Genomic DNA, 15449 nt, shown 5'->3' with positions numbered 1-15449 from the left:
AATTAAATCAATTAGAGACGAAAAAAACCATCGAAAGAATCAACAAAACAAAGAGTTGGTTCTTTGAAAAAATCAACAAGATAGACAGACCCCTGGCAAACCTGACCAAAGAACGAAGGCAGCACACTCAAATAAACAAGATAAGAGATGAAACAGGTAGCATCACCACAGAAATAACCGAAATTCAGAAAATAATAAGGGACTATTTTGCAAACCTTTATGCCAACAAATTCGAGAACTTGGAAGAAATGGATGATTTCCTAGAAAAAATTGATACCCCCAAACTCAACTATGAAGACTTAAACCTTCTAAACAGACCCATATCCAGTATTGAAATAGAAACAGCAATAAATGATCTCCCATCCAAGAAAAGCCCAGGTCCAGATGGATTCACCGCAGAATTCTACAAGGCCTTCAAAACAGAACTCACTCCAATATTTCTCAAACTCTTCAATGAAATTGAAAGAGAACGTTCACTACCAGACTCATTTTATGAAGCCAGTATAACCCTCATCCCAAAACCAGGCAGAGACTCATCACGGAAAGAGGACTACAGACCAATCTCCCTGATGAACATAGATGCAAAAATTCTCAACAAAATTCTGGCCAATCGACTTCAACAAGTCATCAAAAAAATCATACACCACGATCAAACTGGATTCATCCCAGGGATGCAAAGCTGGTTTAATATACGCAAGTCAATTAATGTAATCCACCACATCAACCGGAGCAAGGTAAAGAACCACATGGTTTTATCACTGGATGCGGAAAAAGCGTTTGATAAAATCCAGCACCCATTTATGCTAAAAGCCCTGGAAAAACTGGGATTCCAGGGAACATTCCTGAATATAATCAAGGCAGTTTATGACAAACCAACAGCAAGCATAACTCTAAATGGTGAAAAACTAAAGCCATTCCCTTTAAAATCAGGAACAAGGCAGGGATGTCCACTCTCTCCCCTGCTCTTCAACATAGTACTAGAATTCCTAGCCAGAGCAATTAGGCAAGAAGAGAATATAAAGGGGATCCAAATAGGAAAAGATGAAGTTAAACTTTCTCTCTTCGCAGATGACATGATCCTATACCTAAAGAATCCCATAGACTCTACCCCCAAGCTACTAGAGCTGATACAAAACTTTGGCAAAGTTGCAGGATATAAAATAAACCTTCAAAAATCAACGGCCTTTCTCTATGCTAACAACCCGAAGACCGAGGCTGAAATCAGGAAAGCAACTCCTTTTGCAATAGCCCCCAAAAACATAAAATACCTAGGAATAACCTTAACCAAAGAAGTGAAAGACCTCTTTGAAGAGAACTTTAAAAGCTTGAAAAATGAAATTAAGTCAGAACTAAGAAAATGGAAAAACCTCCCATGCTCCTGGATTGGGAGGATTAATATAATCAAAATGGCAATATTGCCAAAGGCTATCTACAAATTCAATGCAATACCCATTAATATCCCAACACCATTCTTTAATGAAATAGAGGAAGCAATCCAGAAATTCATATGGAACAATAAAAGACCTAGAATAGCAAAAACACTCCTAAGCAGAAAGAACAGTGCTGGAGGAATTACAATACCCAACTTCAAGCTGTATTATAAAGCTATAGTAATAAAAACAGCTTGGTATTGGCACCGGAACAGGCCTGAAGACCAATGGAACAGAATTGAAGACCCAGAATTAAACCCACAGAACTATGCCTACTTAATCTTTGATAAAGGAGCTAAAACAATAGTATGGAAGAAAGATAGCCTCTTTAACAAGTGGTGCTGGCAAAACTGGCTCAACACATGCAACAAACTAAAACTAGATCCTTATATATCACCCTGCACCAAAATCAATTCCAAATGGATTAAAGACCTTGAAATCAAAACAGGCACCCTGAAGACACTAAAGGAAGGAGTAGGAGAAACACTTGGGCTCCTTGGCACAGGACAGAACTTCCTTAACAAAGACCCTGAAAGGCTACAAATCAAAGAAAGGTTGGACAAATGGGATTGCATCAAACTCCAGAGCTTCTGCACGGCAAAGGACATAGCTCTCAAGATAAACAGAAAGCCCACAGACTGGGAGAAAATCTTTACCGGACATTCAACAGACAAAGGCCTCATCTCTAAAATATATGCAGAACTAAAAAAATTACCTTCTTCCAAAACAAAACTGCAAAGAACCAACAGCCCCCTCATCAAGTGGGCTAAAGACTTACAAAGAAACTTCTCTGATGAGGAAATGAGAATGGCCAATAGACATATGAAAAAATGCTCTATATCACTGGCCATAAAGGAAATGCAAATCAAAACAACATTGAGATTCCATCTTACCCCAGCAAGAATGTCATATATCAAGAAAACTAATAATAACAATTGTTGGAGGGGATGTGGCCAAAAGGGAACCCTACTTCATTGTTGGTGGGAATGTAAACTGGTTCAGCCACTCTGGCAAGCAGTATGGAGATTCCTCAGAAGGCTCAATATAGAACTCCCCTATGACCCAGCAGCCCCACTGCTGGGTATCTATCCAAAAGACCACAAACAAAATCACAGTAATGCCACCAGCACAACAATGTTCATCGCAGCACAGTTTGTCATAGCGAGAAGCTGGAACCAACCCAGATGCCCCTCCATAGATGAATGGATCAGGAAAATGTGGTACATTTACACAATGGAATTTTATGCCTCTATCAGAAAGAATGACATTGTTCCATTTGTAAGGAAATGGAAGGACTTGGAAAAAGTTATACTAAGTGAAGTGAGCCAGACCCAAAGAAACATGGACTCTATGGCCTCCCTTATTGGGAATAATTAGTACAGGTTTAGGCAAGCCATAGCAGAGCATCACAAGGCCCAATAGCTATACCCTTAGGAACACATAAGATGATGCTAAGTGAAATGAACTCCATGATATGGAAACAAGTGATATATCACAGTTATAACTACTTTCAACGTCCTATGTATATGTGTAGTTTCTATTATTGATGATGTTTTGTATCACCCTCCTATGTTTGTACCTACACTATCTCTGTAATCCTATCTGAGTATATTGGAAACCGTGGTTACTGGTATTGGAAGTAGGAAATTCAAAGGGAATACCAAATTCGAGAGACACAGGGTAAAAAAAGAGAAATAACTACAAAAGCAATACTTGCAAAACAGTTTGGTGTAAGTGAACTGAACAACTGGGCGGGGGGGAGGGAAAGGGGGGGAGGGAGGGGGGCATGAGGGACAAGGCAACAAACAGTACAAGAAATGTATCCAATGCCCAACGTATGATACTGTAACCTCTCTGTACGTCAGTTTGAAAATAAAAATTTGAGAAAAAAAAAAAAAAAAACTCTCTTAAAGGGGAATTATAAGACTTATGTTTCTGTATACAGGGGAATGCATGCACATGTTTATACTGACTAAAGTGTGGTATACATATGGGTGGATTCCAGTGGTGTAACTCCTTCGAATAACTAACGTACAGCTTAGCAAAATGAATGTCAGGAAGCTAAAACACGCTTTGTTGTGAGGAGAGGTCACGGGAAGGGACACAGAAACTCATGGAGAGAGGAAGGGTGCGTAACTAGTCACCATATTCAATGAGCGTGAGTGAAAAGCAGAACCAGGTAACTGTGGGAACAAGTGGTCTTGGGAGAGATGGGGAGAAGGATGGAAGGGATGGCATTGACAACCTTGCATTAGACTCACAAACTGACGCGTGGAGTCGAAACTCCAGGGTACAACTATTAACCCACAATAAAATAAAAAACAAAACACAAAGCCCCATGTTTCAAAATCACTTCATGGTTTAGAGCGGGGAGGAGATACACCTGTTAACAAGTTCTCATGCGCTCCTACTTTCCAAAAGCCTGGCTATTCTGAATCTCAGGTAAATGCTGGAAAAGAGGCTGTGGCTTCTGACTCTGAAGACTTCAGTTTCACGTATTTATTTTAAGCCTCACTTCACAACTTCTTCCTTGAAAGTGTGCACTTTCCTAGTACCGTTGATTAAACTGCAGGCCAAATATAACAGCAGTTCATTAAAGAACAGAAAGCTCTTCCCCAAACGACGTGACGCAACTGTTAAATGTATTTGGGATCAGTAATCGGTACCCTCGCAGAAAATCAAAGCTCGAAGTCCACGTGCTTGTGTAAGCAGTAGCCTTGGCTTATTAATCTCTCACTGGTGGTGGGTGTGCAGTTGCCACACACTGTCGAGGGCAAAGATTATGGAGATGAGGAGGAACTGGGGTGTGTGGCCCAGAGGGCCAGCCAGGAGCATTTGCCTTTGTCCAACCAACCTATTTTTAGCCTGCAATTACACAATAGATTTGTATAATTAAAATGCTTTATTATTAAAAATGCTAAAGGAAAAACATTTTATTATAGAAATGTGCTATTTCCGTACTTTTATTACATTTTTCTCCTATTGAAATAATGATTATATTTTAAAATTTTATCTTAGCAAGATAGTTTTTAAGTTGGTGCTGTCAGGTTATTAAAAATAGATGAATTTTAATGTTGATGTATTGTGCGGAGAGTTCTCTGCTCCCTCAAAGGAGCTAGTATCTCACACTGTGTTGTTGACACTACGATGCCATTTTGACAGCGTGGCCGTCTACTTGGTGACAGTAAACCCTTTATTTGAAAGCACTCCAGCCCTGTAGTTAATAAAAAGTGCTAGCCATCCTGAACAGCTTCTAAATGTTTCTGTCATAGGTTCCTACATTCTTCTGAAACCATCTGCCTTAGATACTTAAAGGAAAAGTCGCTTGATTTTACTATATACTATTTTAAGTGGTTATATTGCATTACATTGTTCTTTCTTATCATTTCCTCATGGAGTTCTCTTTGCTCATTTGGGGTCGTTTAAATGTCCTGTTTCCTCTGATTTTTTTTTTTTTTTTTTTTGGCCAGTCCTGGGCCTTGGACTCAGGGCCTGAGCACTGTCCCTGGCTTCCTTTTGCTCAAGGCTAGCACTCTGCCACTTGAGCCACAGCGCCCCTTCTGGCCGTTTTCTGTATATGTGGTGCTGGGGAATCGAACCCAGGGCCTCATGTATACGAGGCAAGCTCTCTTGCCACTAGGCCATACCCCCAGCCCCTCCTCTGATTTTTTTTAAAGGAAGACTTTATTTATTTGGCCAGTCCTGGGGCTTGGACTCAGGGTCTGAGCACTGTCCCTGGCTTCTTTTTGCTCAAGGCTAGCACTCTGCCACTTGAGCCACAGCACCACTTCTGGCCGTTTTCTGTATATGTGGTGCTGGGGAATCAAACCCAGGGCTTCATGTATGGGAGGCAAGCACTCTCCCACTAGGCCGTATCCCCAGCCCTCCTGTTTTTACCCTAAATAAACCCAGTTCCCTTGTGTACTTTCCTTTTAATGTTGAATGTGGTACTGTTGTTGGGCTTCTACTGTTTGGTAGCTCTATAGCAGAGAGATGTGGATTTTGGACTCAGGCAGAGGAGTAGATTTATAACTTAATCTCTTAGAAACTGAATGTGTTATGTAACCTCTTTTTCTCTCATTTTTTTCTCAGGGTAAATGGGACTAACCACTCTCAAGAAGTTCATATTGTCTAGGTAAAAATAATGTACAATGTGGTTCATATAATAGACACTTAGTAAATGGTATGACTGTAGATATGTTAGTTTCTCATATTTTTCAATGGATTTGAGCTCACAGACTGTGTTAACCACATTAATGTGCCCAGATGTCAAAACCTAAAGCAAGGTGGTAATTAACCAAGGTTAATGATTGCACAAATGTCAAAGTATCAGAGAGAAAATAAAACCACTCTTGAGTCCTCTGTACTCAAAGTAATGAAAGGTCTCATTTTCAGCCTATGGTAATCATTTTTTATTTATTTAAATCTTTTTTGTTCTAGTTAGTCAGAACCTAATGTTTAGAAAACCTAGGGTGGGCTGGGAATGTGGCCTAGTGGTAGAGTGCTTGCCTAGCATGCACGAAGCCCTGGGTTCAATTCCCCAGCACCACATGTATAGAAAACGGCCAGAAGTGGCGCTGTGGCTCAAGTGGCAGAGTGCTAGCCTTGAGCGGGAAGAAGCCAGGGACAGTGCTCAGGCCCTGAGTCCAAGGCCCAGAACTGGCAAACAACAATAGCAACAACAAAAATAAAAATACTAGGGTTTCTGATTCCTAGTTAAAAAGGAGGGCCACTATATTCAAATACCACTGGAGATGTTATTAGATGTATTTAGAGATGTCAGATGCTAGTCATAACCCTGTTGATTTGAGAGAGAGAGCTTGAGACAGGCAGGAACAGAAGAGAGCAAGAGAGTGTAAGAGTTGATCAGTCCTTATAAGGAGTCAATAGTCATGAGTGTGTTTATCACTGAAAGTGGGGATTTTATTTTAGACGCTATATACTGTAGAGAGTTATAGGATTACTATTCATGAGTCCTGAACCACAATCCCTTGATTGATTGGGTACTTTGACGGATGGTTAATTTTATGCATCAACTTGTCTAGACTCCGGTGTCCAGACATTTTTGTTAAACATTCTGGATATTTCTCTAAGGGTGTTGTGGGGAATGAGATTATACTTAAATCAGAGGACTTGGACTAAAATAAATTGTGTTTTACATGATGTGTAGCCCTCCTCCATTCAAAGGAAGACTTAAATGGAATAAAATGGTGACCTTCTCTGGGCTGGAGGAAACGGTCTAGGATACGGCTTCTACAGCAATTGTGCCTGGTCCTGCAGCAGACTACCATTGCACTCCAACAGCAGCAATTGCCTGAATGCCTAGGCTGCTAGCAATTCTGATGGTATCCTCCATCAGAGTTTGCATTCAACAAACCTTCATAATCACATAAGGCAATCCCTTAAAATAAATATCTTCACACACACACACACACACACACTCACTCCACATTTAATAAACCCCAACACATACTCAGTTGGGGTTTTTCCTCTCCCTGGAGAACCTTACTAATATACTTATCTATAAAACCTATACTTTTACAAATAGACAGTTATTAGTTGATTTCACTCTCACTGCAGCAAGAAGATATAGCCCTCCCATTCCCAATAATTTTCAGAGTGTTTTCCAAAAGCCCTAGCCCATTGGGCTCTGGACCCGTTCAATAGCCTCCCTTTATTGAGTTGCCTGGGGACTTGCTGACATTCACTCTTCCAGGCTCTCCTCAGATATACTGCATCAGAGTGTCTGCCAGTAGGATTTGACAATCTGTACAGGAAAAGTTGTTCTTCTGGTTCTTGTGTAAGCTAAACCTCTGGTTTCTATAGTATGCGCTTTTGATTTGGCTTGGATAGTGAAATTACTATGGGAAAGGTTATAAAAACCAAAATTAATATCTAAAAAAGGGGTGAGCAGTGGGATTAATGGACACCTAGATGATCTATTCTACACAGGTTACACATTTCCTTCTACATATGGGTTACATGTTGGTTATCCATTTCTTTTAAATGTGAGATGTGGTTATTGTCATCGGATAGGATTTTATGACAGACTGAAATTTGAAACAGAACAGATATTTCCCCACATGGATTATTTTATCTAAAAGGAAACAAGGAAAAGCCAAAGGGCTTTGCAAAGATACAAGAGAGTAACACCAAGACCCTGCAAAAAAGGAAACAGATGATTATATAGTAGAATAGTAGAAAGACTGACTATGCCTGGCCTAGTTTAGAAATGCCCCCATAGGAATTACTGGGGCACAAATAACATCTAGCTTCTGGCTGCAGCCAGCTCTATTCTCTACAGGAAGGTGGGGGGAAAGAAGGGAGGGAAGGTCTCGATCTTTATTGTTCGGATGTCAGTCGTATAATGCATAGCATATGGGATATGTATTTTGTCAATGGTATACTAAAAAGATTTTAAACCACCTGGCAGGAAAAAATGAGCAGGCTTGCAAAAACAATTAACATGTGGCATGAGTTCTGAAGAAGGTCACACCAGCATCTGGGTTAAGTAGCTCTAACTTTTCTGTAACTCTAAGATATAGGAGTAGCGAGTCTTATAACAGACTAAGGCTACTATCAGGAGGAATGACTTACTTTCACCCAGGGTGACCCTTGTATTTATTAACCTGATATTGATTTCCTGTTTGCTTTTTCTGAGTTGACATAGGAAAATGGTCTTTAACCCCTAAAAATGTCATGGAGGCCCAACTGTCAGACAGATGAATGCTGATGAAGGAGCTTAACTATTTATATTTACTTTGACTTTTCTGTGGGCCATTTCTGTCAGCTAATTAATTTTCCTGAGAAGAAAGACTGATTGGTTAAGTTCAGAGTGATGACAAGTAGTAAAGCTCATCTTATAAAGCAAGCCCCCTCTCTCCTTGTATTGCTTGCATATAAGGGCATGAATACAAAATCCTGAGAAGTTTAGAACACCTAAGATTTTTCTTTTAACTCACAAGATTAGACTGATATGGTTTTTTTGTTTTGTTTTCTTGCTCCACTGAAGAACGGTGAAATTATTTAGGTATTTTAGGAAGGCTTGCTAGCTTAGGGACTTACAACTTATTCTTGTTTTAGAGTATGAATGATTTTAGGAAGAGAATGACTATGAAAAAAGGAAGCTGACAGCTTGGAGTTGCTATGAACAAACACCGAACACTACAAGCAAACTCCCCACACTAGCTGTAAAACTTGAAGGCCTTTAAGTTTTTGTCTGGTTCATGGGACAGGGTGAAAAAGAAATGTAAAGAAGATATTAGCAAGAGTGTTCTGGTGTAGAAGTTGGCATATGATAACCTACGGGACAAATCACCAACCCCACCCTCTCTTCTGAGCAGAAAATAAGAGTCAAGAATTGTCGTTGGTTTTGCAAAGGCTTCTAGGAGCTATTGCTGAGTGGGTGAATCTGGCCTGGGATCTCAGCGAGGTGGCAGGTAGAGGGTCTGGGAGATGGGGAGGTCATGACTGAAGGTCAGCACAGACATAGAAGTTCGCAAGAGTCAACCCGTGGTTGAATGTGGTGACATTTTCCTGCCCGTCCCAATGACATAAGAAGGAAGAGTGCAGGCCAAGCGGGCCCAGAAATAACCAACCTCAACAGGGCTGCAGGGTCACCCAAGTGCTACAGTACGTGACAAGCCAGCACAAAGCCCTGAGTTCAAACCCCAGGAAACACTAAGAAGAAACGAACTTGTGTACAGGTTTAGATAATGAAAAGAATGTACAACAGAGGTGTATTCGAGAAAGCCTGAAACGGTTCCTAGCTTTCTCTTTTCAGAGAAAGTTTGCTGCTCTCCATCGAGTCTGAGTAAGAGAGGATTTAGAACTGTTCTAGGTTTTCGCTGATCCGTGGCCTGTCCCCTTGACTGTGATTTGGGGATGACTGAACTTGACCCGCTTTAAAATCCACTATCCCCTTCTTATTCTTTGGTTTAATTTCTGAAGTCTTCAGTTCCTTGCAATCAATCATGGTTCAACAAATATCAGATGGAAAATTCAAGTAGTAGACAATTCATAAGTTTTAGATACTTTTTATGATAGTATAGTGTTGCTTTAGTGGTAGATGATTATTATTATTTGTTATTGCTAATCATTCACTGTATCTCTGTTGCAAATTGATCATTATCATAGCTCTGTATGATTAGGGAAAAGCTACATGAGGTTCAGACAAACTCAGAATCTCCTGGAACATATTCCTCAAGGATGAGGGAGGGGTAGCGTAAAAGAAAATATGGGTGAATACGAGGTGGGAATTAGGAAGTGAAACCATCACATGCAAATAGACATTGGTTTATAATACCCAAAACTTTCTACCTTTATTCACCAAAAAATAGAATTTTCTTGGAACTTATTTTCTATTTATTTCTCTTTTTTGGGGTGTCAGTTTTTTTTTTGTTCGGGGCCTCACATGTGGGAGGCAAGCATTCTACCACTGAGCGACTGCCCTCCGCCCTGGTCCTTCTTCTACACTGTGGTGTGAGGATGGACCCTAGCTGCACAGTTTATTTTAGAGGTACTGCTTTTTGGCTCACCTGGTCGGTGCTGGCTGAAGCCTGGGCTCCGGTGCACCGGGCCAGATCTGAGCCTTGGCTTCTGTTCTGTTCTGCGGGCAGTCTTCCCTTCTTGACGTGTCGGTGGTCATCCCAGGGAAGGTGGCTCCCGTGTGGTGCACGAGGAGAAGAGGGCGGGGTGATTTGACGCTGGAGTCTTTCAAGCCCTGGGATGTAAGAGGTGGCACTGTCATGGAGTCCTGGGGGTGAAGTCCCCGTGTCTGGCACAGGGCGACAGTGGACCTCTCACTCCTGCTGAACATGGAGAGAGCTCAGAGGAGACCCCAAGCTGGGCCAAGGGAGCTGAGCGTCCTGGTGGGTTGGGGTGAAGGGAGGGATGGCCTGAGGGGAAGGTGATAGCTGTGGAAACGAACTCTCAGTCCTTACTCTGTGGCCACACGATCAACTGATGCATCCATCTGCTGTCCTTCTGGGCACCCCGCCCCCCCCGCCCCCCCCCCCCCCCCCGTTCCTGCCAAGGCTGCACTGTCGTAGCTTTTCCCAGTCCAAGGCTGAGCAAAGCAGGAGACTAATGCAAGACCAGTGCTTCGTGCTGGAGGACTCCCCTGGGACTCCTGCCCCGTCCCCTCCCCGCCCCTCCTCCCTCCCCTGGCTCAGAACTACGTGGCGGCCCTTGGGATGGAATGGTGTCAGCCTCCATCCATCCCCCCCTCATTTGTCCTCCCGGCCGTCCTTCCTATCACCTGCCCATGTACTCCTGCTCCCCAGAGAACCTGCGCCAACAGAGCCGAGCCACGGACGGTGCTCACTGAGTTTCCACTGCCGACTGTTTGTGAGACACATCCTGTCCACATCGTCTTCCTGCCCTTCCTAACATTTCTCCATTCCCTCAACCCCCAACTTTCTTCCTCACGGGGTGAGCACCTCGCTGGAGGGCCCTTCCATTCCGCTTTATTCTTATATAACCACCCGCTCACTGTTCCACGTCCAAGCCCTGAGTCAGTATCTACTGGCAGCCTTTTGACTTGAATGTTTACTCCAGAGTCCTGGTTCATTGCCATCATCAATGAAGAACACTGTTCAATTGTAGCGGCAAGAGCTGTCCTGCAGACATGCAGAGGCCCAGCTCTGGCAGCCCTCTTTAGTTAAACACCACATATATATCTGTGCATATATATACACACACATATAGCTATATATGTATCTATGTGTATACACACATATACATTCAGTTAGTTGTGATGACAGAGTCACATAGTCCTGATGACATTTGCATTTGCATGGGGTCTGCACTATTATTGTCCTCTTTATAGACATCAGGAGAACTGACCCATGGACCTGCAGCTGAGAGATCCTACAGGAGCAGAATATGAACCAAGGCCACAGGAGGAAGGGAGAAAGACGAGGACTACAGGGGATTGAATTGAGGAAGGCCTTTATCTTCAATTGAAGGGATGGAAGTCCCTTTTGCTTCCCCCAGTTCTGTACCTACTTTTATCCATTCATTTATCCATTCTTTCATATTCTGATTTGCATTAGGCAAAGTGATTTCCCATCGACTTCTTTGCTTCCTTGCTTCCTTGTTTGACGACAGCAAAAGGCTCACTGGTGTGCAGTGACCCTGTCTTCCTCCCCTGACCAACGCCTGGCTCTTTGGGCATTGACACCTGAAGCACTGCAGCGGCTAGGCCGTCTCAATTTGCAGGCTCTAGTGGCCCCAGTAGAGAAGCCTGGCACCCCAAAACTCTGCTTGAGCTCTCTTCCTCATCTTTGTCTTTCTACAGGAATAAGAAAGGTGCGTAATACAAAGCTGGGACTGGCGGATGAAGTTCTCCTATGAGTTTTGGCCATCCTACACAAGCCCACTTGAACGGCTGAGTGTGCGGGGGTGGGGGGGGTGGGGGTGGGGTGGGAGATTGGAGCATCTCAGGGAAGTCCCTCCAGGTCCCCAGCCAACTGAGCGTCAGTCACCTGACACTCTGCACGTCGGAGCGGAGTTAGAGCGAGCCTTGAGGTTTTGTGCAGGTGGGACCGAACAAAAGGACAGAAACAGATGATCGGATTTCAATGTCTAGGCGGCCAAATCAGGATTAACCTTTTGGGCTTTTATGCTGATGGGATTTTCGAGAGCCCAGCAGTCGCTGGGCCAGAGACCCAGACATTCTGCTAAATAAGATTTGTACTGTTCCATAAATATTAGCCTGGATTTGGAGCCCTAGTTAAAAAACATCTCAGTGCCTCTGAACTGAAATCCGAGCGTCAATTTTGTGTTCTGCTAATTAATGGGATGGATGTTGGGATAACAATCTGTGTCAATTTGTGTTCCTAATTATGTTTTGCTGCACAAGATTAAAAAAAAAACACACAGGCATTTTCTACAGTCTCATCTTTCAGTCTATCTGTGGATGATGTCACCGTTTTTCCAACAAGATAATTAAGCACTTGGTGCCCGTTGTCTAGCATGCGGCATAGACTTACACAGAAACAGCACCTCGCGGTCCAGGGCCGCTATCTCGGCCCGTGAGAGCACTTGCTGGATTGCAGGAAGGAATCCCAGCAATTCTCAACGGGCAAAAGTGATGATCACGGAAGAAATATTCGTGAAATCCGGCTAGATGTCTCTCTGTTCTCTCTCTCCCTCTCTCTCTCTACCCCCCTTTCTCTCCTACAAGATCTCACTATATAGCTCAAGCCTGCCTTGAATTGACGACCCTCCGGCCTCAGTTTCCCATGCGCTGGGTTTGTAGGCATGGGCCAGCACGCCCAGTTCACACACTCTATTTGAGAAGTAACTGATTAAATTCTCAGAGCACCGTAGGTTAAGATGAAGATTCAGAGATGTTAAGAAAGTCGCCTGCAGGAGGTGGCAGAGCCAGTTTATGCGCATATGTTTCTGGCCACGTGTTAATGTAACTGCTGCTGTTGTAGTCACACGACCCTTAGACGTTACTACAGGCCTCTAGGCTTCTTTTTGAGTTTTGCTGGTACCGAGGTTAGGATGGTCTCAAAGCTTTGTGGCTCTGAGCGTTGGTGAGGGCCGGCGTGAGAAAAGCCATCGTGGTGTGCATGGAGGGATTCCTCCCCTGCGAAGGCGGCAGGTGCCCTGGGGAAGCTCCGGTCACCCGGGTGACCTTGGAACCTCACGGCAGTCTCCCGTGTGCAGGAGGTGAGAGCTTTCCACGCAGGCAGGTGGCTTCCCGGCTGCCGAGCCACGGCCAGGCCCTGACGGCGCTGGTGGCATCGCACTGAGCGTGAGCGCACAGGGCTGCCGTGGACAGTCACTGCCCCGCAGGGGGGTGGCAGCCAGGGCTCGGCTCGGCCGCTCTTTCCCACCCTCCCGGGCCCGAGTCTGATTCCTGCATGGTTTCTGCAGGCCGCTGAAGTTACAGCCGTCTCATGCCCACCTGATCCACACGTGTCCCTCTCTAACATCTGGATGGCCCACATCGGTCAATTAGCATCCATTCGCTGTGCACCGAGGATTCATTTCGACAAGCTCATAGATACATACAGTGTACCTCGATCCAACTCACCTCTCCTTTCCCCTCCTCCTTCTCCCCTCCCCGCTTGGTTGTTCCATTTTCACACGTGTACATGGTTTTTTGAGAACCTCTCTGCTTCACTCTTTCCATGTGCCCTCTCTCCTACCAGGACCTGTACCCTAAACAGGATCGAGTTCACATTTCTGTTCTTCATCTTCTTCTAGTGAATGCTAATTGTTCAAAGAGGTTTTATGTTGGAATTTCACACACAGTATTTTTATCAGATTGGCTCCCTTCATTACCCTCATTTTCCTCATCTCTATCTATTTCTCAACAGCTTTCAGTAAGTTTTGCTTTGCCATTCACAGGTGAAGTAGATCCTTTATCTTCTAAGGGTTGATGAGTTCATAATTTGGTGCATACTCTTCCTTTTGTTGATGTTAACATTTTGTTTTATCTATTTTGATGATGCCAGTTAACTCCTTCATCTAGGATAGATTATACGTTTTTATTTTCTGTGAAATAGTTTTTCTGTTTTAATTATACACTCTTCCCTGAAATGCTTAAGAGTGTCCAGAGGAAACTTGTGAATGTTTAACAGAGCTATTTCCTGTCTTTGTAACATTACTATTAGAATCAAGAGGAAAGTCATGATGATAATAACCTTTGTCCTGTGATTGAGGCCATACAATTTCCATCACTGCCTGGCTGCCCAGAGGACCATGAAGAGAAGATTACCATGTGCTGACTTGACTTCATAAGCATTTGGTTCAATTCTCCTCCTATGCATATCATTGTGTGAAATGCATTGCATACAAAAGCTTAGGCTCTCACAACCTGAGGATTTATTATATGCTTCCTTTATTCATCTTTGTCTTGCTGCTCAGGGGTTGACTTTCATGCACAGATTGCTGTGAAAATGCCCATTAACACCTACGGACAATGAGAAATGTCATCCGCAGATGTAGGCTACTGACACTGACTTGGTTAACACGCTTTTTGTGTCAATGTTCCCATCCTGGAGCTGATTAAATGTAGGACTTTTCCACCACTCAGAATTTACCAGCTCTGTGAGCATGTGGTTATGTGTAAGTATATTTGAATCCTGAAAAAGATACACAGTGAACCTTCAAAATCGGTTATCACAGGGGGGCAATGATGGGGTGATTATTATTAAAGAGTCGCATATACAGCATTGTATGGTATGATTTGTTATATCAGGCAATATTTTTTTTTGTATCTGAGGCTTAAAAGCCTTTCTTTTCTTTATTGTCAAGGTGAAGTACAGAGGGGTTACAGTTTCATATATAAGGCAGTGAGTACATTTCTTGTTCAACTTGTTACTGCTTCCCTCATTTTTCCCCCACCTTCTCCCTCATCCCCCCTGCTGCCCCCCTCCCCATTTCCCCCTCCCCCCCATGAGTTGTACAGTTGGTTAACACAAAATGGTTTTGCAAGTATTGCTTTTGGAATTATTTGTCTTTTTATCTTTTTCTCTTGATTTTGATATTCCCTTTCCCTTCCCTAGTTCTAATACACATATATACAATATCCAGGGCACTCAGATGAGATACAGTGATAGAGGGGGTACAACCACAGGAAGAGAATACGAGAGAAAAAAAAAGAAAAAAAGGGTACAGTTTCACATGGCATGCTGAAAATAATTACAACAATGATATACCACTTGTTTCCATAACATGGAGTTCATTTCACTTAGCATCATCTTATGTGTTCATATGGGCCTAGCTATTGGGCTCTTGTGATCTTCTGTTATGACTAACTTAAGCATGTACTAATTATTCCCTATGAGGGAGACCATAGAGTCCATGTTTCTTTGGGTCTGGCTCACTTTACTTAGTATGATTTTTTCCCCCCAAGTCCTTCCAGTTCCTTACGAATGGAGCAATGTTGTTCTTTCTGATAGAGGCATAGAATTCCATTGTGTATATGTACCACATTTTCCTGATCTACTCATCAGCTGAGGGGCATCTAAGTTGGTTCCATATTTTAGCAATGACAAA

The sequence above is a fragment of the Perognathus longimembris genome, chromosome 19 (genome assembly GCF_023159225.1).
Source record: "Perognathus longimembris pacificus isolate PPM17 chromosome 19, ASM2315922v1, whole genome shotgun sequence".
In the NCBI taxonomy this organism is placed as follows: Eukaryota; Metazoa; Chordata; class Mammalia; order Rodentia; family Heteromyidae; genus Perognathus; species Perognathus longimembris.
The sequence above is the reverse complement of the archived record's forward strand: the minus strand, read 5'-3'. Positions refer to the sequence as shown.